Raw genomic sequence first — 23,586 nt, 5'->3', positions numbered from 1 at the left:
GACAGAACCGGTCTGATCTTTTATAGCAAATCCATGCTCTATCTTGGAGACCTTATTTCTATATTTCTAAGAAAATGAAGCTAAGAGCTAGTATCAGAAGTGGTTAAAAGAGAGAGAGATGGAGAGAGGGAAACAAAAAGGGACTGTTAAGGAACTGAATAGAGCAAAAACATTTAAGAGGTAGGTTTGGATTATTTTTTTTTTTTAATCACAACTTGGTGGTGTGCTGCCACTTTTGAAAGAAAGGTAGTAAAAAATAATAATAATAAACTTGGCATATAAACATTTACACAAATTTGTTCTGCTAATTCATCAATTCACAATCCAGTAGACTCCTCCAGACATTGCTGGGAGAAGTGATTGACAGGGGAAAGGACCAAACAGTAAAGTTTCCAAGTAATGAAAGACGATTTACCCAACATCTGTACCTAATCTGCCCCCCACCCCCACCCTCCATTCAACCTCTCTCGAAACAAGAGGACCAATGAAATTAGACAGTAAACTCTATGAGGGCAGAATCCCCATCTGTTGTGTTCTATACTATTATCCCCAATGGGCAGCATAGAACCTCAAAAGGACATGGTTAAAAAAAAAAAAAAAAGGACATGGTTAAGGGTTAGGAGTTACTTTAAAGGACTTTGTTATGCTGAATGACAAAGGAGTATCAAAAAACCAGAGCTATTTTCAAAATTAAACATCAGGCAAATTGTACAACATAATATCTAAACGTAGCTGTTTAAAATTTTATTTTTTCAGTTTAGCATAAAAAACAACCAACCCGAAGCTATTGCTACTTTCTATCATCACTATACAACCTTTGTTAACAATTAAAGTGGGGCCTGGGGTTGGGGCAGTAAGGAGAGGGAAAAAGATATATAAGCAGATGGGTTCCGTGCAGACCAGGCTCTAAGGGAGTAGATCTGGCTAGCTCTGTGACTTTTGTCCTCCAAGCCAATTTTGAAAGGGAAAAAACACTGGAAAAGAAAACACTGAAAATGACACCATGGCATCAGTTACCATGAAGCTAGAAAATCAGTCCTTTTCTACAAACCAAACATTTACACAGATACATATGGCACATAAATCTAAAATATATTATGTACAGATATTTTTGGAGGTACTATATTATTTCTTCACAACGCTTAATATGACAAGCAGGAAAATTCCCAAGTAATGCAGGACAATTTACCCAACACCTGTACCTAATCTCCCCGATTCAACCTCTCTTGAAACAACTGCACATGCCAGTACAGCTAACATCTAAAAATACTACTTTCTTCATTGTTCTTATCACTACCTACCCACCCCTCAATAGCGTAACTATAACAATTCTAAAGGCTCTTTTCTCAAATGCTTATGACTTAATCCCACTTGCAGAGAATATTCTTTGTAAACTAATCAGCCATAAAATCTCTCTACAAATCCACCCCCAAAAAAGAGTTGTCAGCAAGCAACATACAATAACTCACCCTCCTTACTTTATGTTTGGTTTTCTCACTCTTCATGGCCTGTTTGTGGGTACAGAAGTTCTTCCTCCACCCATTTTCTGTGTTTAGGTCTCTATGCCTGCTCCCCAGAAGAAGATGATAAAAGCTATGTCCCAAAGTGTGGAACAACTCACTCTACTCTGTCCATTCCCCTAATCTATTCCAGTATTCATGGTGCTCGGGTCTTTTAGCTCATTGGGAGGGGAGAGGATTTGAGAGATCGATCAGTCGAGTGAATTACCCCAGTAGCAAACCCCATGTGAATACAAATTGGGGAAAGAAAGGATTGGGAGATAATTTAAAAGGTATGTTTCATCCTGTGCCCCAACAACGTAATGCATGAAGTTTGGTTGGTGTTTAGGGAAAAAAAGAATGTTCCTTTTAGAACTTTCTTCACAGTATGGCTAAGAAGTGGTAGAAGATTTACAAGATATTGCTGGTATTTCCCTCAGGTGAGGAAGAGGGGACTGAATGAGAAGGGAAAAGAAAAAAAGGGTAATTTCTTCTTGTCACTCTCCCCTGCACCCCCAGATGTTATCAGATTCAATAGGAAACATGAAAAAAAATTAAAGCTATCCAACTAGAACTAAGATAAGTGGAATTTTAGCTCATAGCCAAAAGTCTGAAGGTTAGATATACAGCTCCTTACCCCCTACAGGGGGAAAGGCAGGAAGAGAAAAGCGGCTCTTCACTGAGTAGAGGGCTGAATGTGACTCAATTTGCTGCTCCCCTTCTTGGCTCTGTTTTCAGGATCACACAGACTGCCTCCCTGCCTGACAAGCAGACTCCAGCACCTGGCGGGGGTAAGAGAAGACAAGAGAGAAAACAAGGGAGACGGAGAAAGAGAAAAACATCAACAGCCATGTTGCCAAACTAACAACTAAGTCTATGACATGAAGGAAGGAAACTAATACCTAACCAAGATAGACTGGAATAAACAAAAGATTACGTCAAAACAAAATAGGCCTCCTCCCCTTTGACACACTAACTAAATCCAGTAACCATTATAAAAGAAATCTAACTATATTACGACTATATTAGAGCTTTTCATTCCAGAAGTTACAGTGACTCTCCATGACTAAAATTTCAGAGTGTTTTATTTCAAGTGAATATGTTAAAGTATTTGGACAGTCAATTGTTAAAGAAATCGTTTTTTTCTTTTTAAAAAGACCTTAGAACTATCCGATGCTATAAAATGAGATCTAAAATAAATAACATTTACATTTTAATGGTTACAGTTAAAAATTAAATCATCCATAAATATAATCAAAATATCAAGCCCACAAAAGGAAAACCTTCCATATTAGGCTGCCCATGCAGTTTCAATACAGACCTCAAATTTAACCCAACTCCACAAAGATGTGGGAACAATTCCTGTAATTAATAAGAAAACGGCACAAGCAAAGAATTTACATCGAGGTTACATTCAACACGGTTACTATAATAATCCCACTCACAGAAGAGAACTAACGCCCCATCTCTATCCGTAAACACAAATGGGAGAAAATACAGGGGATGACAAATCTGCTATCACCGATAAGGAAAAATTAGTAACGCAAATCTGAAGTAATTATCCCCTAACTACTTTGGATTTATTGCGGGGGGGGGGGGAAGATCTGCATCACGGTCAAATGCTGTTAAAAAGAATCAAACGAGACAAGCAATTACTGTCACCCATCTTATTCAGAGGGCTTTCAAAAGAAAAAGAGGAATGGCTGTCACTCTTCTAAAAATGTACACGTAAGGAGAAAAGCGTGGAATTAAAACAGAATAACTGCGGGACCAATACCAGCCCCTCCCGCCTCGGTCACACACCACAGGAATCTGTCTGATGGCAGCAGTGGAGGCAGAGATCACCACGCTGCCGAAGACAGGTTTGCGCCACGCGTGTGTGGCTCCGACGCGCATCCCCAGGGTCACCACACCCCCTCGCCGAGGGGAGACCACACTGCACCCCGCCCGAGGCCGCCGCCTCCCTCCAGCCTCCCGCACCCACCGGCATCCTCAGCCCCTCCCGGAGCAGAATCCCAGCCCAGGGTCCGCCGAGCGCCCCGCCGTCCCCGGCTCTGAGGCGACCACCGGCCTCGCCAAGCCCCGGGCCCCAGCCGCGCACGGCCCCGTCCTCTCCCGGGCCCGGCCCCGCTCGTCTGGAGCCCGTTCTGCCCAACTCGGCCGCCACGGGCGGCGGGGGTCGGGCGCGCCTCCGCCTCTCGCCACGACCCCCGCGGAGGGAACGCGAGGGTCCCGCTCACCTGGCTGGGGCGACTCCTCCCTGGCTCTCGGCCGGCGGCGCCCGGCTGGGGCCTCCGAGGGCGGCGCGGGCGGGCGGCCGGGCGGGCAGTAAGTCCGAGGAGAGGAGGGGGATGGGGTCGGGAGGCCGGGAGCCGCCTCCTTTCTCCGCCGCCGCCGCCACGGCTCCCACAGCCTGGCCCGGCGCCCTCGCCCACTCGCCCCCTTTCTCACAGCCGCGCGGTCGGTCTGGCTCTCCCTCACCCCACACCCCCCCACACACACACCTACACACACACTCACACTCACCCCCCCCACACCCACACCCACGCACACCCGACTGCTCCTCACTCCCTCACACTCCCTCACTCGCCTGGCGTGCGCGCGCGCGACCCCGCTCTCACACAGCGCGCGCGACGCCGGCGGAGACCGCCCCGCGCTCCCCCAGACCTAGGCGAAGCGCGCCGTCCGCCCGCGCGCCGAGGACCCGTGCGCGCCGAGGACCCGTGCGCGCCGAGAACCCGTGCGCGCCCCGGCCCCGCCCTCCAGGCGCGGCGGCGCTGCGAGGGCCGGCCGAGCGAAGGGCCGGGCCAGCCAGCCGGCCAAACCTGGCCGAGCGGATCTGACACCTGCGTCGGGACCCGACCCCCAGGCGTCCCGTCTCCACACGCAACCCTCGCGGCCTCTGGGGTCGAGGAGAGGCGATGGGGGCGCGCGCGCGCGGAGGAAAAGGGGAGCGCGAGAGCGCTTCGAGGACGCGCTTTCCCCACCCGCCCCCAAACCGTCCTCACTGAGAAAGGGAAACGGGTGGAGGGGCGAGGTTTGTTCCCAACTCGAAACCGCGTGGTGAATCCCTTCCTTTGTACACCCTCCCCGCCCTCACCGTCCCTCTTCCAGCCCCATTCACCCACACTCTGAACCCTGACGCGAGCCCACCGAGTCTCCCAGGCGCAGTGTGCGGAGTGCGTGTCCGCGCCTCCGCGCCTCCCGCCCGTCCCCGCCCACCTCCCGCGCCGCCCTGAGGACCGCCTCCCCCTCGAGTACCCTCAAACCGTAGTCTTCCCTCCGGAGGCAAAGGTTTGGGGGACAAAGACCGTAAACACCCATAAGGTCCTTGTCCCTGTACAGAGTAAGGACAATGCCTCTGTATGTAGTGAGGCCAATTTTTAAACATCAGGTATTCTCCAGTCTTTAGGCAGATTTTAAGATACAGGCGGGGCACCGTGGTACAGCCAGCTCTGCCGCTTAGAAACCAGTGTAAACCTTGTCACTTGTTAATTAACCTAGTTACTTAACTAACTCTGATCCTTTGTTATGAAAAGAGTATATCCCAAGGTTGCTGTGTGAATGAAATGTGATAATAGACTTACGAGCATTTTGTAAATTTCCAAACTGTGTAAAATGAATGTTTTACACTTTTTTTCATTTACACTTTAGGGTGTTTCTTCGCAGTATGGCTGAGAAGGGGTAGAAGATTTTTTAAGATGTTGCTGGTAATTTCCCTCTAGTGAGGAAGGTTGAAAAACTCCTCCACAAAGGAGGGTAAGAATATGAATAGGTCGGAAACAACCTAAATATCCATCCACAAATGAATGGGTAAAGATGTGGTATGTATATACAATGGAATATTACTCAGCCATAAAAAAGAATGACATGATGCTGTTTGTAGCAACCTGGATGGCCCTAGAGATTATCCATAAAGCCAGACAGAGAAAGACAAATAGCAAGTGATGTCCTATGTGGAATCTAAAATACGACACAAATGAACTAACTTATCTACAGAACAGAAACAGACTCACAGACAGAGAACAGACTTCAGGGAGGGGGGTTGGGGGAGGGATGGAGTGGGAGTTTGGGATTAGCAGGTGCATTCTATATAGTAGAATATCCAAACAACAAGGTCCTACTGTATTGCACAACGAACTGTATTCAATATCCTGTGATAAACCATACTTTATATGGAAGATTCATTTCCAAATAACCTTAGTCATTTATTACACCAGATATCCCAGATGTTAGAGAGTATGTCCTAACACGTTTGTCTTCTTGCAGATCACAACCCCTTCTCAGTCCCCTCAGCCAACAAATTCTTTTCAGCTTTCCTTTCCCAATCTTTAGGGTCTGCTTTTTTTTTTGCTGATTTACCTCAGGGGGACTTGAGAGTACCATAACTGAGAAATGTAGTTAGGGTGTTAACTAAGTGTTTACTGCATGTTTTGACACAGAGTAACCTAGGATGGTGAACTATTTTCACGAAAGATACGTTTAGAGGTACAAAAGTGTTATATGATATACTACCTTCAGAAGAAAGGGGGTAAAAGTCTACAGAACTAAAATGTTGCTATTTACTCCACTCTGATACTATCTCCTGGAACATGAAGTACTTCCCTTCAATCTAAAGAGGAAAAGAGGAGAATCATTTTGTGATCAAAGAAAGCTTGATCACAGAGATATGAACACAATGAGAATCTGACGCAAAATACATAGGGAAATTGGCACAGAGAAAAGGTCGCGGGCATGCCCAGCAGAGGATCCCAATTCACAATAACCATGCACTGCCCAAGAAAACCAGGTTGCATCGGTGAAACTGTGGATAGGGAGTATGAGACTATTAACTAACAGGCCACTTGTCTGTTAAGAAAAATGCTGTCGTTCAGGGCTTCCCTGGTGGCGCAGTGGTTGAGAGTCTGCCTGCCGATGCAGGGGACACGGGTTCGTGCCCTGGTCCAGGAAGATCTCACAGGCCGCGGAGCGGCTGGGCCCGTGAGCCATGGCCACTGAGCCTGTGCATCTGGAGCCTGTGCTCCGCAACGCGAGAGGCCACGACAGTGAGAGGCAAAAAAAAAAAAAAAAATGCTGTCATTCAATATACTGTCACTATGTGCCAGACACAGCCTAAGAAATTCATAACACACACAACAACTTTGCTTTTCACTTAATCTAGTCAGGGAAATAAACCCAGAAGTATATTTTTAAAAACAAACCCAGAAGTATGTTTTTAAAACCAAAGCCAATGATATGTCACTCTATAAGATAATCTTTACATGAATAATGATCAAATTCATACTTCCTATTTTTGTATGAAGTAATGAGGGAGCAGAAATTGTTTTTAGCATTTCCGGAAAGGCTCAGTTTCTTAGATTCAACCATAATCTTTGTGTTTTCACGGTAGTTATGTCTGGTCAGGTATGGACTCACATCTCCTTTTGGTGGCAATGTAACTTATCTTGGTTTAATCATGCACCACTCATTTTCAACCCATAAAAGGGTGGGTTGAATCCCTTGAGAAGACATATTATAAGTAACCTCACATCTCTGGAGTCAGATAAATCTGATTTATCTGATTTGAAATCCCAGCTTTATTTGCTGGTGTCATGGGATTGTTGCCTCTATCAGCCTCAGTTTTCTCATCAACAAAATGAAGATTAACTATTTCACTGAACTATAAGGATTAATGAGGTAACTTAAATATAATGCACTACATATGAAGCGTGCAATAAATATTAGCTATTATTACACAAGACTGATGTTCACCCAAGCTGAAGGGACCGAGGATTAGACAAGAGGTGCTGGAATTATCCATGTATATCTATATCAGCCAGAAAGCATAACTCACTTATTATCTAGACTTCGGGTCAAGCGAAAACTTTAAGTACCCCATAGACACCATCTGGTGCAAATCTTTCTCTCCTGGGGTTAAAGACAAACAAACAAGCTGGGGTTTGATCAAAACTAAGGCCTAAAGTAGTGAAGAGAAAAACTGTAAACAGGAATGAATCCAGAATTATTCTCAGTACCTAAAATAGTGTACATCACTGGGTATCTAACGTGATTCCTGTGGGTGGAGAAAAGGTAGTGGGTGTCCTATATCAGAACGTACACTAGCAAATAAGGAACAGTAGAAGCAGCTGCAGGAGATGTAGCTCTCCCTGTGCTTCCTCTCCCAGAGCCAGCCGGCTAGAACCAGCCTGGCGGCAACAGTCTTCAGTTAGAATAGCTAAACCCTGATCTAGCCTTTCTCCACCCACATCCCTCCTCCTTTCCCTCCACTCCATTTGTGCATAGTAAGCTGAGCGCCTCTCTAACTATGCTAAGAAAATACAGATGCCAGACACAAAGGAGGATGGGGTGGGGAAAGGGAGGAAAGACGGTACAGATTGGCTGCATCAGAGAAAGAAAAAGTGTAAAGGAAAAAAATGACTTAGAGAGGTGATGTAGGTTTTTCCCCTTAGAAAGAGAGGTGATGTCGGTTTTTCCCCTTCCTGTAATTGTATCTGGCTACTATTTCTTTTTCTCTATTACACAGGAATAAACCAGGATGTTTAAAATGCAGATTCCTTGGCCTTCACCCCGACCTTCTGAGTGAGCCCGGGTATCTGCATTTTTTGAGCCAAACAAAAAACTTATGGAATCAGCCAATAGTCTGCAAATTTAACAAGCTTACCAAGTTGAATCTTAGATACATGACAGCTTGAGAATAGTGTCTTAAAGAGATAACCATTTGTAAAATGTTCTTAATTTAAAGCACTCAGCATTTATAAACTCGATGTAAGCCTCAAGCAACCTCGAAATTTTATCTCATTGCACTGATTTTCCCTTCTGTCAGAAGAGACTAACAATATTTACTCAATATTGTTAGTCTCTTCTGACAGAAGGGAAAATCAGTGCAATGAGATAAAATCATTGGTGGCAATTCCGAGTCTCCTGATTCCCTATCCACTGGAGTATCATAAAAGTATCTCAGTCTGGTTAGAACAGAAGAAGAGAGAATGGACTAAGCAAAGGTGGAAAGGCAGCAGCATGTTCTCTTTTAAAGAATAGAGGAAGCCTCAAATAATAGGGGAAAAAAGAAAACAAGAACCCTCCACTAGGTACAGGGAGACACCGGATTGAATTTGTTGACATTTCAACCATAGAAATGATGGTATCAAACCACGCATGGGCTATAGGATCCGCCACACACCTATGTCACCAGCAGCACCTTGAATGATTAACGAACATTTACAGATTGAATGGATGAATGAATGAATGCGTTCTGGGATCATCCTACTGACCTGCCACCATCGTGACTGTCCTGGTCCAGTTTGCTATCTTTTGCACATCGAAAAAGTTAGACTAGGGAGTTCGGTTCATTAATCTAAGTTCATGTATTTATCCTTGATGCAAAGAAACAGAACAATTTATATCTGTTGTGTCCAAATCCTTATCTACTCTATTTCTACATTTTGTTTCTCAATCATTTTTGCTCTCTTGGGTTACAAACCCATTTTGATCATCAAGCTAGATTTGTTTCATCTTCCTTGCTCTTCTATTTAACCCTTCTTCCATCGACTCGACCTGACTCCCCCAAACTAACTGTTTCCTTGAGTTTTTGGTCTCTCTCTCTCAGTGCCTTTCAGTTTTGGATTCATCCTAGCAGCATGAGGAGACAGTGAAGAGAAAGAAAACAACGAGTGACACGGTGGAATTACTAGGCAAATCTCTCGAAATATACAAGTTCCAAACCTTCTGGCTACTTTCCCAAAACTTTTCTGGACAACTAGGGCAGACCACGGAGACCAAGATAGAGGATCTATAACACTGGCTTGCTTAGTAAATAAATGGTGAATGAGGAAATTGCCATAGAAATATTTGAAATGCATATAGTTCTATATCTGTCCCCAGTCTCATAATAAACCTAATATGTCTTAGAACATGTTTAATCCTCCTAATAACCCTACTGCGCTTGAGTTATCTCCTTTTTACAAATGAGCAAACTGAGGAACAGAGACGTTGAGTAACTTTTTCAAACTCACACAGCTAGCAAGTGCCAAAACCGTCATTTGAATCCAAGCATCAAAGTACATACTCTTAACCAACTCTTTATAATCCCTCAAAGGCTACACAATTGATTTTGTCGGCCATTTCTTCCCACTACTTAGTATGTAAAGTTTTATTTGGATATTGATGCCTGCTATTTTGGCTTATGTCTCTAACATCATATACAAACATTTGATAAACAATGGTTTTATATATATATATATATATATATATATATATGGAATATATATATATTTGGAATTTTTCACAAAGGATCTTGTAGTCCATTCCTCAACCATACATATAAAGAGTCAACCAAAAAATTATTACTAATGTTATTCTCCAAATACATATAGATTCCATCGTAATCAACAAAGAACAAATTCACTTAAGTCATAGATGGATTTGCTAAAGTCGTAGAAGCTTTTTATCATTAAGCTTTTTCTCCAACTTCCGTTACTAAAAATAAAAACTGCTATTTTTGTGGGGAACTGAAATGTTTGGCGCTTCAAAGAGGGACCCACTGATATGTTGGGGCAAAAAGGGTTTAGCAGAAAGTCAGCGTTTAAAAGACAAACCAGGGTTTAGTGCCTGACCGAGAGGGCAAAAGTAGGTCAGTGTCCCTGGCAGTCACAGCTGGTAAAGAGTGATGTCACCCAAGTAGTGGGGTGGGGGGTAGGGGAGGTGGGATTTAAGGTGGGGAAGTGGAGAGACCCTTTGCAGGGGGGACTGTGGGGATGGGAGGGGAGGAATTTACAGAGGCATACTTAAGGCAGCCTTTTATAGGCTAATGGCAGAAACAGCTGAAGCACCGCTTCCTCCGCCCTCTTCCCTCTTCCCAGGCTGCTTTCTCCCAGGCCTCATTTCCTACCTCATATCAACATCAGACCCCTCTGCTGGAGACAAAGACACCAGAGAAGGGAATGAGGAAAAAGACAAGCCTGAAAAGGAATAATTTCCATAAAGGAGAGAGTGGTGAGGAGAGAAGTGAAGTGAATTTTAATCAAAACCAGGGAAACGTGATGGGAAAGAAGAAAAAAAAAGGAGAGAGGCAGATGAAAAAAATAGTGGAAAGGGAGGAAAAGACGGCTGAATGAACCAAAAAACGTATTAGTGCATGGAGCAAAATTAGTATACTGGAAATACAATTATAATAACTTCCAAGGTTTTAAAAATGAAGCAAGCAAAGAGCTGAGGAAGACACCATAATGGTTGCAATTTGAAACCATCCAAAATAAGTAGTGTGTTTGCAACAAAGCGAAACTGGGATGGTCCCAACTAGGACTTCCCTCCCCAGTCCACATCCAAGTTCAAAGTTATGCTGCCTCTGTGTTTATCGGTCAGTCGAGATCTAGAAGTTCTCGTGACTAATTTAAATATCTCATTGCAGGTGTAGGTAGTGCCTGTTAAATTGTTAATAATCATAGTAGTAACAATAACCACCTTTGGAATGTGGAAACTGTATTTCAACACCCCTGCTTTTGAAATGTCATGCATTTCACGTACTGTTTTAATCACTTAAACATTTTAAAGAATTAAAATTCAATTAATCTCTGATCAAAACTGAGTGTCTTTCCATTATGTCCAATAGCGCTCCTGTCTAACAACAGCACCCAAAAATCCTTTCTCATTTAAGAGCTACTAATGTTTCTTTCTGGATAACTGTTAAGTTTTAAAATATCCCCTGGTGTAAGCAAAATATACGTGTAATAAATATGCCACGATGAACTGTGTCTAGAAAGAAATAAGGGAGAAAAGCTAGGAAATATCTCACCAAGGCACCAGAAGAAGTAGGGAGATATATATATATATATATATATATATATATATATATAGTGCCTGCATCTGGAAGAATGTTGCTTTTCTTTCTCTTCCTTTCAAATTTCTTCCTTTTCTAAGGAAGGAATTTTTATCGCTTATTTTCTGTTTTCTCATTCATTTCCCCTTTCTCCAAGTCTTTTTTTTTTTTCTCTTCTTGCAACAGCTTCTCTATTTCCATCTCAGGTTGCCCCCATATTTCCTTCTGACTTTGTTGTGTCTTAGCTTAGTCGGCCAGACTTCCACTAAACTCTCAGAGCTGGCATCAGAACAGCGCATTTGGCAAAAAGTCAGTCACACATACCACACAACCACAAACAAGCACTCTGACTGCAAAATCCTTTCAACAATACATTCCTGTTTCTTGCAGTCAGCGGTTCCCATAGACCCACGATCTGAAATAAGCAACGCATACATTCACATACAGTCTGCACGCACATGGCCTCTGCAGTCAGCTCACAAAGACACAACATCTGCAGAAAGGTCTTGCAGGCAGCATATACAGGCAGCACATTCTCCGCCCCTTTCCTAGCTCTTCCTGACTGGCTCTTTCTCCCAGCCGCCTCCTCCCCTCACGCTGCCTGGCAATGTCTCCCCTCCTTTTCCGGCAGTTCTCAGTGCAGTGCCATCCATCACTCTCCCAACAGATCCTCGGGCAAAGCAATTGTTTCTTGAAGCTCTCTTTTCCCCTGACTGGGAATTTGCTCTTGCAAAAGGACTGTCAGAACAGAATCTCCTTCTCGAACACGATACTGTGGCCTGGTCCCTAGTGCGCTAACTTGTTTCTACAGATTTTAATTTTGCCATGGAAGGCTTCAGGAGAAGGAAAAAGAGGAGAAAGAAAACAGAAAGAAAGAAAAGGAAAGGAGAGAGAAAGCCCCGGCAGACATTTCAACGAAGACAACTTGAACAAAAGCAGAGAAACAGATGTAGGAGGGGAAAGCAGTGGAGAGACAAAACGGAGGTGTGAAAGTAAAGGGAGAAACTAAGAAAAAAGATAAAAGTATGAAAAATTTGGTATAACAGTTTATTGAGCTTTTTGTTACCCACTACATTACCAAGGTGACCGTAGAAGTAGGACAGAAGATTCTTATAAAGAGGTCAATAGGTGAATCAGAGATAAAGAGAATAATCTCCTGATGAGATTGCATCATTTGAAATTTCTGAAAAAGACAAAACAGACAACAATCACAAATATCTGCCACAAGGAAAATTTAAATTGCTATTTTGAAGGATTTAGTGACACTTGGAAAGAAAGCACATTTGAATTTTAGTTAAAACAACAGATGATGTCCCAATTTTTGAGATATATTAAAAATGTGAAATTCAAATTTATTTGACCATCCCACATTTTATCTGGCAATCCTATTCTCAGAGGATTCTGACTCACGCTCAAGTTTGAGAAATACTGGTGAGAAGTAAGAAGGCCTACCTTTAGTTAGAACACCTGGAGGTGTTTGCAGAGCCTTATCTCTACCCCACAATCATACCAAACTGAAATCCCTAAGAAGAAGCTGAAGAATCTTCATTGTGATGATATACATTGGTTTATTTTGATGCACTAAAGTTTGATAATCACTGATTTCCTCACAATTCTTTCATGGACCCTCCCTAAATCTTAATAAATGCTGTTCGGTTAACTAAACCAGGGGGCCATTAGACTGAATGGCCACTGAATAGGCTTTAAGCTACATCCCATCAATAATTTCCTTGTTTCTCCCCTTTCCCTATGAAAGTCTCTCCCCAGCTCCCATCGGTGGAAAGCTGCCCAATTAGAACTGATTTTAGTTCACATAAACTCTTAAAGTTTTAATATGCCTCTTTTCAACTGTTCTGTTGTCAGAAGAAGGAACCAAAGGAGCCCCCCAGGGACCCCTCCCAGGAGAAATGAGGAACCAGGTGGACGTATCCATGTAACCCCTTTAACTCACTGCTTCTCTGTGTCTGCTTCTCTGTGTCCAAGTCCCTCTTGGATCCTCGTGTTATGAGCTGTCAGACTTTATCTGAGTTTTTCCAGACTGGGTCCGGAAACCAGCCAGAGTCCAACTTAAAAACCGGACTGGGTCGGGGATTGGACTGGGTCTGACCTAAACTGGACTAGGTCCAGTGTGAGGCTTCAGGTGAGTAAAATTTTAAGACTGAACAAGTATATTAATCTCACCACAGATAATCTTGAATTACAGTGGACACAGTGGGGAACTTTTAACCTAAATCCAGTCAAGAGGTGCCCTAGAGAACAGGGCACTTCTCTCACTATAAAGAGTAAAAAGAAAATAATTTTTCCTCCTCTACGGTTTCTGGTTACCAGAATAAGAGCTGCTGGGGGGAGTTCCCTGGTGGCGCAGCGGTTAAGAATCTGCCTGCCAATGCAGGGGACACGGGTTCGAGCCCTGGTCTGGGAAGATCCCACATGCCACAGAGCAACTAAGCCTGTGTGCCACAACTACTGAAGCCCGTGCACCTACAGCCTGTGCTCCACAACAAGAGAAGCCACCGCAGTGAGAATACTGTGCACCGCAACAAAGAGTAACCCCCGCTCGCCGCAACTAGAGAAAGCCCACACGCAGCAATGAAGACCCAATGTAGCCAAAAATAAATAAATATATATTTTAAAGAAGAGACCTGCTGGGACACCCTGCTCTCTCCTGCAGACAGGATCTCAGGGAAACTGGCAGAAGTGAGCCAAGGGCAAGAGTTCTTAAAAAGTCAACGCTCCCAGATCTCTGTCTGTGGCGCCTGGTCAAGAGAGGAAGGTACAGTTTCAGTTGTCCCTTCCTTACCAAGTTCAGGGTTTGAATTTGATTTTGGGGTACCCACTTGTTATCCTTCGCTTCTGTCCTAGAGGCAGCAATTGCCTTCTTGTCTCAACTTGTGTCCTGAGGGCATGGCTTGGCTCTCTGCCTGCCTGGGGCACTCAGGCTGTTGGTTCTTATGTGCATATGCGGGAACCTCAGCCCTCAGGTTGGGGGCACAAAAATACAGCGGGACAGAAACGTGGGCTGTATTCTGTTTGTGGCTAGGGCTCTACTGATTGTTGCTAGCTCTCTCTTTGGGCTATTTTTGGAAGTGGCTCCGGATTTGGGGAAGGTAGTATCTTTTGTACCCTCTTTGGAGACACCTCTTGCATCCATGGGATTGGTCAAAACTACCAGGCATTTACTGTTTGTCCCAGCTGAAACCTGACAAGATATAGGGGGGCGGGGGGGAGAGGGAGGATATATATTTTTAAAAATACGCCTGTGGTCAGAAGTTGTCCTCACTGGAAGCTGATTTCAAAACCTTTTTTTAAGGCGTTCTCTCCTAAGCTAAAATGAAACTATGTACCCAGAGGGAAAGAAAAACATTCTGAGGTCATTGTGGAAGCATTTACGAAAATATTCCAAAGACACACGGCTCTAAATCTAGAACATGGGAATCTTTCCCTCTTCGTTGGAAATCTCCCTAATATGAAGAAACTCATTGAAGATAATGTATTTGGGTGGGTGGGTCAGCCTCTTGATCTCGATCAGGTTGCAACACTATTCTTTGTGGAATTAAAAACAACTGTACTTGCCTTATAAATTGAGTCCTTACAGGAACAGAAGTGCAGCTCTAGAAGCAATTTAAAGCCCAGAGTAAAACTAAGGTTGACTCTGTGGAGTCAATAAAGGCCCTTGGGAAAAACTGGCCTGCTACCCTGTTTGCAGGATTCCTGCAGCCTTTCCAGGTGAATAAGGAAGGTCACTTCCTGGAAGGCCTTTAACTCTGGCAATCATCTCTGAATCTATCACTAAGGCCAGAGTTGCACAACAAGAGTCCCTAGACTTTCTTGCTAGGATGGTTTTAGATAATAGAACTGCTTGACATTACTCATCCGCTGAACAAGGAGAAATGTGCACCATAGCAGAATGTCTCCTGTGGCAGCTGGATCAACGCAACTGGGATTGTACCAAATACAAGAGATTAATAAGTAGCCACTTGGCTATTAATTAATAGCCAGGGGTTGATGACCCTTCAGGTACATTCTCTGATTTATTTGAGAACAACTGGTTTGGTTCATGGGAGGTCCTGATCAAGGAATATACTTCACTCTTGGTATTACCCTCCTAATCATGGTTGTTTCCTTGGTGCACTGTGTTGTCCCAAAGGTCTTAAATGCATATTCACAGCCATCAGCAGTACATCAGATGGTCTCGCTGTGCTTGCAGAACAGAAACAAGATGAATAACAAAAACAAAAACAAATTTTTTGGGCTGTGCGGCTTGTGGGATCTTAGTTCCCCCACCAGGGATTGAACCCAGGCCCTCGGCGGTGAGAGCTTGGAGTCCTAACCACTAGGCTGACAGGGAATTCCCCAAAAACAAATTCTTCTATGAACCTGACATCATAATCAGTTTCACAATGAGACAAGAGCAACTTAACTCTGATGGTGACTGAGAGTGCCGCTAATACCAAATTTTGGGTGAATCACATTCAAGATGATGGTCAAAAGAGAGAAATCATTAAATTCATTAAGCAGGGGGCCATTAGACTGAGGTGGCTCTAATTCCAAGGTGGCCTATATAAGCAAACCAAAATCTAAGCCTGAAAATACCTCAGGGTTGCAATATTGAAACCTAAGGGTAGCCCAAGAGGCCTTAAGCTATAGCCAGGCAATAATTCTCTTGCTCTGCTTCTGCCTTTTGTCTATAAGTCTCCCTCCAAGATCCTGTTGGTGGAGCACACCTAACCACTTCCAGTTTGGCGCTACCAGGTTCACATCAATTTTTGCTCAAACTCGGTATATTTAACATGCCTCAATTCATCTTCCACGTGTTGAACACTGCTATTTTATGTATTTATATATGCATGTCACACTACATCACATTAACTTTTTAAAAGTCAGCGGGAAATGAAAGTACAATTTATCAAAATTTGTAGGAAGCAGCAAAAGCAGTGTGTAGAGGCAAATTTGTCACTGCATGCATATACTAAAGAAGAAACATGCAAGACATTGGACATCCACATGCAAAAATTAAAAAAAAGAACTTAGACACAGACCTTATGCCCTTCTCAAAAAAAATTAGCTCAAAATGTGTCATAGACCTAATGTAAAACGAAAAGATATAAAATTTCTGAAAGATAACATGGATGACCTTGGGTATGGTGACAACTTTTTAAATACAAAGTCACTACGTCATTAATAAGCTGAACTTCATTAAAATTCAAAACTTCTGCTCAGCAAAACACCGTGTCAAGAGAATAAGAACGCAAGCCACAGACTGGAAGAAAACATTTGCAAAATACGTATCTGATAAAGACCGGTTATCCAAACTATACAAACAACTCTTAAAACTCAACAATAAGAAAATAAACAACCTGACTTTTAAATGGGCAGAAGACCTGAAACGTACACTTCACCAACAAAAATATAAGGTGCCAAATAAACACATGAAAAAACGCTCCACATCTTATGTCATTAGAGAGATAAGAATTTAAAACAAGGAGATATCACTACATGCCTATTAAAATGGCTAAAATCCAGAATCCTGATAACATGAAACAACAGCAAGGAACTCTCATTCATTGCTGAGAGTCCAAAATGGTATGACCGCTTCGGAAGACAGTTTAGGGTTTCCTATAGAACTAAACATACCTTTACCATATGGTCTACCAATTGTGCTCCTTGATATTTACCCAAAGGAAATACCAAAAACTGCACACGGAGGCTTTGTAATAGCCCCAACAGAAACAATCAAGATGTTCTTCAGTAGGTGAATACATAACTGTTGTTCAGCCCTAAAAAAGAAATGAACTAACTACCAAGCCATGAAAAGGCATGGAGGAAACTTAAATGCATTACTGCTAAGCGTAAGAAGCCCATCTGAAAAAAATCACATACTGTATGATTCCGACCGTATGTATTTTGGAAAAAGATAAAACTACGGGGCAGTAAAAAGGTCAGTTGTTGTCAGGGATTAGAGGGGAAGGAGGAATGAATAGGCAGAGCACAGCGTCCTTTTGAGGGCAGTGAAACTGCTCTGTATGAGACTATAATGGTGGACACATGTTATCACACAGTTGTCAAAACCCATAGACTGCACAACAGCAAGAGTGAACCCTGACTGACTCATAACAATGGACCTCTCGGTACAGGATGTTGAGAGTGGGGAAGGATGTAGGTATGTGGGGCAAGGAGTATAAGGGAATTCTCTGTACTTTCCACTCAGTTTTGCTGTGAACATAAAAACTGCTCCAGAAAGAGAAGTCTATTTAAAATTGGTAAGGGGGTAGGGTGGCCGCAGAGATGGGCTTAGGACGGGACATGCTTCTCCCGCCATCCTACAATTAACTGGGGTTGAATTAGCTGGATTGGTCGTGCGTGTTTTTCAAAATTGTCACTTAGGAGAATCTAAGTTTCTGTCTTATTTACACCCAGTAGTTAACCCTTCTACCACCTTTTGGGCCTCTCACTGTTGTGGCCTCTCCCGTTGCGGAGCACAGGCTCCGGACGCGCAGGCTCGGCAGCCATGTCTCTCGGGCCCAGCCGCTCCGCGGCATGTGGGATTCTCCTGGACCGCGGCACGAACCCGCGTCCCCTGCATCGGCAGGCGGACTCTCAACCACTGCGCCACCAGGGAAGCCCACCCTTCTACCATCTTAAGAAGCCAATGATACTGAAAAAACCGGTTGTTTCTTCATATGTCACTTGTTTCTTCATATGTCAGGGAATAAAGGAAGTTCAGTTCACTTCTCTTTCCCACTAGATTCTCGATTCCTTGAATGGACGACTTGGGACTGATTCATCTTTTTTAATTACCGGTAGGTAAGTGAAGCCCCTGGCACTGAAAAGGCAGCCAGAATATCAATGCAGTACAGTTCTGAGTCATTAAGAATCTTTCATCCTGTCGGGCACAGCTCAAGAGTTGTGCTCCATGAACTATGTCATCAGTTGGAATAGTAAATGAGGTGCAGGGAAGGGCCGCCAAACTTCAAAACAGGTCTGGAGAAGTGATTCGTTGCCCTCTTGTGTTCAGTTTTAGGAAATACAGTCTCTCCCATACACGGGCAACACATCTCTCTGATGTACGAATATGAGTTCCTGGGTTTGGCCTCGGGCATGCAACAGTGAACAAAGCATCTGCCCACAAGAAGCCCACATTGTAGTGGAGACACTCAGGAAAACAAGCCAAAGCTGGGTTGGAAAGGATGAATAGAAATAGACAGATGAACATAAAGGTTATGTTGAATTGGTAAATTAAAGATTCTGGTGGAGGTGTTGTAAATGGAACGTAGCATGTACAGCAGCTTAGAGAGCTTGAAGCTTTTGCAGAACTGTAAATGATTCGGTGTGTCAGAAAGCAAGATGCAGAATGTGTCGGGGTGGGTGGGTTAGAGCACTGGTGATGAGAGAGGGAACTGAGAAGTTCCGACCGTATCCTAAGGATAATGAAGCGCCTCTAAGGTTTTGTTTTGTTTTGTTTTGTGGTGCGCAGGCCTTTCACTGTTGCGGCCTCTCCCGTTGCAGAGCACAGGCTCCGGACGCGCAGGCTCAGCGGCCATGGCTCACGGGCCCAGCCGCTCCGCGGCATGTGGGATCTTCCCGGACCGGGGCGCAAACCTGCGTCCCCTGCATCAGCAGATGGGCTCTCAACCACTGCGCCACCAGGGAAGCCCTCCTCCTCTAAGGTTTTTAAGCCAGAGTAACCTAGGTTGAGTAATGCTAGAAATATTGCTCATAGTGCTTTGTATTATAAATAAAGGTGGGGAAACGTCAGAACTGGGAGACCAGTTAAGACTCCGTTAGAGCAATGACTGGACCGAACTGAGCTAAAGTGGTGATGGACATAATAGAGAAAAGGGATGGATTTGAAAGACTGTGTGTGTGTGTGTGTGTGTGTGTGTGTGTGTGTGTGTTGGGACTCAAGGTGAGGGAAAGAGAGAAACCGAGGAAACTGGAGGTGACCCCGTGCTTCAGTTGGGTAATGGGGTGATGGTGGCGCCGTAGTCCTAGTATGGGGGGGACTCTGCAGGGAGCATGACTCAATTTTACACATGCAAAACTAGGGCTTGCTCAACATTTATTGAAGCTTCTTCTTGGGCACCTTCCTGGATTACAGAGGGTGGAAAACTAAAAACGACATACCCTAGACTCTCCTATAGCTAGAGTTTGAATCCTATAGCTAGGTTTCAGCAACCACATGCACTAATCTAAGTCTTGAATTCAAAACCAAGGTTAAGTGAAGAGAGAGGCAGGGAGTGAGGATCCGTTCTGCTGGTGTGGATTCTAGCAGAGCCAGCGTGGTTCCGGGGCTTGAGCGGTGGCATCTCAGCACGGAAGGTGGCCTCCAGAAGGTGGGAGGGGCACTAGAATCTTGGTAGTTATTCCTGGGAGTCTGTTCTTTAGCTTCCCCCCTTCCTGCTTAAATGATCCTGCTCTAATATGAAGCCTGACGGACTCAAGGGACATCCAACTAGAGATGTACTATTTCACCTTCAGATGTAGAAGAGACTGAAGTACAGATCTAGAAGCAGAAGCCAGTAGATGGTAAATAGAGACACAGGAGTGGGGTGTAGTAAAAAGAGGTGGCTGGGGCAAGAACCTTGAAAACGACCAGCATTTAAGGGTAAACACAGAAGAAAAAGAAATTAAAAAAGAATGCTGAGCCAAGCTAAAGAGGAAAACAAAGGAAGTGATGTCATAGGTGCCAAGAGAAAGACACATTTCAAAAAGGAGGGACAGGCCAACAGTGCCTGATGCTGCAGAAAACAAGAAAATAACACTGAACTTTTTGTATCATATTGAGCATCCAAGAGGTCCTTAGAATTGTGAAGAGAGGTAAATCAGGTTTCAGGGAAACGGCAAAATTCATATGTTCTTTGTTTGGCCTTGTCTAATCTGTTAAAAAGATTCATTTTAACTTTGTGACACATGTGGCTACACACTTTTTTGCCACTCCTCCCATCAAGAGGTAAAGTCTATTTCTCCTCCCCTTAACTTGGAACTGAGACCCTATAGACCAACAGGACATGGGAGTGACGCTGGCAAACTGATGCTGAGCCCTGAGAGATCTGCGGCTTCTTCCTTTGCTTCTGGGGATGTTTCCTCTCTCAACCGAGACCAAGGGAGTCAAATGTAAGTGTGGATACTACATAGAGTGTGGGTCTAACAGCGCAAGACCACCAGCACCATCTGAAAATTTACACAAAGCAAAACGATGAGACAAAAGCACTCATTATTGTTGATAGAAGTCACTTATGTTTCGCATGCACTGATTTTACAGCCCTTCTGCCAAAATTCCTTTATTTCTGGAATAACTGTTGCCCAATCTCTGTGCCTGTTTCCTTTAGGTCTATTCCTCTCGTCTTGGATCAAAACACTGGTTAGTTGTTCCACTGGCTGTGCTCCTATATCCTCTCAAACTACTTTCTTCTCTAGAACTTTCTCCTTTACTTTGCATTTGACTCAGTTTTTGAATGTTTCTCTCTCGAAATATTTCGAGTCTTCGTCTCACCTCAATTCAAATGACCAAATTTTGAGTTGTTCTGTGCTGATCATTACGTCAGCCAGAGACGAGTAAGAACCTCTCAGTCTAATCAAGAACACAGACATGTAAAACAAAGAATATAGGGACTTCCCTCGTGGTCCAGTGGTTAAGAATCCGCCTTCCAATGCAGGGGACGCAGGTTCAATACCTGGTCGGGGAACCAAGATCCCACATGCCGCTGGGCAACTAAGCCCGGGCGCCACAACTAGAGAGAAGCCCGCGCACCGCGATGAAGGATTCCGTGTGCTGCAGCTAAGACCCAACGCAGTCAAAAATAAATTAATTAATTAAAAAAAAAAAGAATACAATAAAGTTGAGGGGAACTTCCCTGGCAGTCCAGTGGTTGGGACTCTGCACTTTCACTGCGGGGGGGCAGGGGTTCGATCGCTGGTTGGGGAGCTGGGATCCCGCATGCTGCGCGGTGTGGCCAAAAAAATAAAATAAATTTATAAAGAATATAATAAAGCTGATGCCACAATGATTAAAAAAGAGAGGTAGCTCAATAGAGGGAATGATTAACTTCTCAGAAGCAAAGGGGACCAGGAAGAGCAGCATGGGGCTGGGTTTTGATGTACACATCAGCATTTATTTCCTGGAGCTGGGAAGAGGATATATATTTGAGAAAGGAGGGAACAGAAAGTGCAAGGCATGGAGGCGTGAAGAACAGAGAGGTATGGGTTACTGAGAAGCGGGAACTCTTCCCTTGCCCAAGTTCTCTGAGGACATATGTTTGCTGGCTCTTAACTCCTCCACTGGGTCCATCTCTTAAGTTTGGCTGTTACCACTTTATTGCTTCATTCCCTCTACACACAGCACTCCCCCACACACACACCCACCTCGTATAACCCTCCTTCCTTCCTTCCTTTCCTTCCTTTTATGGGATTTTTGTGTGTGTTTAGGCCCTGGATTTAATTTAGTTGGATCCGACTGTAGTAATAACGTTTCTGTACGTTTGCCCAGAGGCCTTCAGCTAATGGGTGTATTCTTCACAGGCCAGTAAACAGATGAATAAACCAGCATGCTGTCTCTCATCCCTGTCTCCCTTCTCTTTCTTTGCATTCTACCCATCGTCCCCTGATTGGAGACCTCTTTGTAAAACTCACATTTTCCTGGATGTCTCAGACATTAGATTGCCTACATTAAGTCGCTTCTTCACCTGCCCGTCAATTCCATGGAGAACTTTCCTGCATCCTCGACCCGCAGGAGATCCACCCTGTGTTGGATGAGTATGTGGGCTGCTGCCCAGGGAGTTTTTCCCCAGGGTCAGCGAGAACCTCGGAAGAGTCTAGGCTCACATCTCTGGATGGTAGTTGCTCATTCCTGACCGTGGCTGCTGACTCTGACTTGATGTAATTAAATGATAACCACCAATGAGAAAAGTAAATCAGAGGATCTCTATCACTGGGGGTCCAAGCAGAGACTCTGAAAACAAACAGGGACTTGTGCTAGAAGGGGCCACCAGAGCCGCCATGAACAAGACATCACCCCAAGTGCTTTCAAGTAAACGGCATCCTTGAAAGACCAAGAAAGACTACATGGTGGCTTCTGCTCTTCTGCCAGTTCCTGCCATGCTTCCTTGTTTCCTCTCCCTTCCTTCCTTCCGAGGTCCTGCTCGCTGCCTGCCTGCTCCCTCTGCCTTGCTCTGAACATTTTGTTCCTGTTTTTACTGCCCTAACTTCAGACTCCCCCTCGAGACCCTAGGAAGGCGCCCCCTCCTACTGCCTGGGGAGGCCGTCCTAAGCTACAGTCTCTGGCTGGGAGCACATTGAGGTCATTGCTGTCCCTGCCAAATGACTGGCCTGAGTTCAGTTTCTCCATCTGTCTGTGCTTCATGGAAAACATGAGTGTGGCTCTAGGCTCTCTGTTGTAGGCCCTGCTTCAGTTCTGCTTTGCGTCTGCTTTTGTCTCTTCCCCCACCCCTGCCTCCCTGCCTTTTCTTGCCCTGGCTCTCCCCAGACATCTGTTCTGTAGCCTCTGCATTCTCATTGTGGAACAGGTGGGAAAAGATCAAGTTCTGGACAGGTCCGACCAGGAAGAGCTGGGTTTTGTACACAGATTTGTTCTGGGGACTGACCAGAACCCATGTATCTCAGAGATGGAGAACGTATAGCTTCCTAAGAGAAACCAGAGGTGCTATTGGCTTACTTCTGACTATGTCCATAGCTCTTCCTTGCTCGTGACAGCTTCCTTCCTTCCCTCCCTCCCTCTCTTCCTTCCTTCTTCCCTTCCATCATTTACTCTCTTCTTTCTTTTAGTCTGTAATCCATTAATACTATCTGCTCTGTCTACCTGTACACTTCTCTAATTTAGCTCATCAGGGAAATACAAAATATAGACTAAAGAAGCTAACAGATAACTTGAAATTTACACACTGCAAGGGCACGTAAGGGCAACCATTCTTCAGATTTGAAGTTTCTGTAATTCAAGTTTATTCCTCCGAAGTGGAGATGTTGTAATGGTCTAAGCACTAGAGTTTCTAGGAATAAGAGTGAAGACAAAGTTTTTATAGCTCCTGGATCAGAGAAAACATTATGTACATATTACGTGACATGAAGGAAAGTACTGATGGAAAATAAAGCAAGCAGAATGAACTTGGCCCCAATTTTCTTTGGGCTTCTGATAGCATTTTTGTCCTTAAGATTCCAGAAACCAAGATTCTTAATATAAGCTTCAACAAAGACAAAAGACAACGTAAGGCTGGAATCTCCTCTCATGGAGCTCCTCCACATTTCAAAAAGTTGAGGGTT

General features: G+C 44.2%; 1 protein-coding gene across 4 annotated transcripts in view; it reads right to left on the bottom strand.

Annotated features, from left to right (window-relative positions):
- Positions 1-23,586, bottom strand: part of RIMKLB (ribosomal modification protein rimK like family member B) — a 127,128-nt gene that overhangs the window by 39,308 nt on the left and 64,234 nt on the right. Inside the window, exons 1-2 of one of the 4 annotated variants that reach the window (XM_033408116.2) lie at positions 3,740-4,569; positions 2,137-2,281 (exon numbers count right to left, since the gene is read on the bottom strand). The exons of 1 other annotated variant lie outside the window; for it this stretch is intronic. The gene's annotated coding sequence lies outside the window, so the exon portion shown is untranslated. Of the gene's footprint in view, positions 1-2,136; positions 2,282-3,739; positions 4,570-23,586 lie in introns of those variants that run through there. 2 more of the 4 variants (XM_049694894.1, XM_033408114.2) reach the window with 2 other exon arrangements.

This window comes from Orcinus orca, chromosome 11 (assembly GCF_937001465.1).
Source record: "Orcinus orca chromosome 11, mOrcOrc1.1, whole genome shotgun sequence".
Lineage (NCBI taxonomy): Eukaryota > Metazoa > Chordata > Mammalia > Artiodactyla > Delphinidae > Orcinus > Orcinus orca.
Note: the sequence above shows the minus strand (reverse complement) of the source record. Positions and strands in the feature narration are given on the sequence as shown.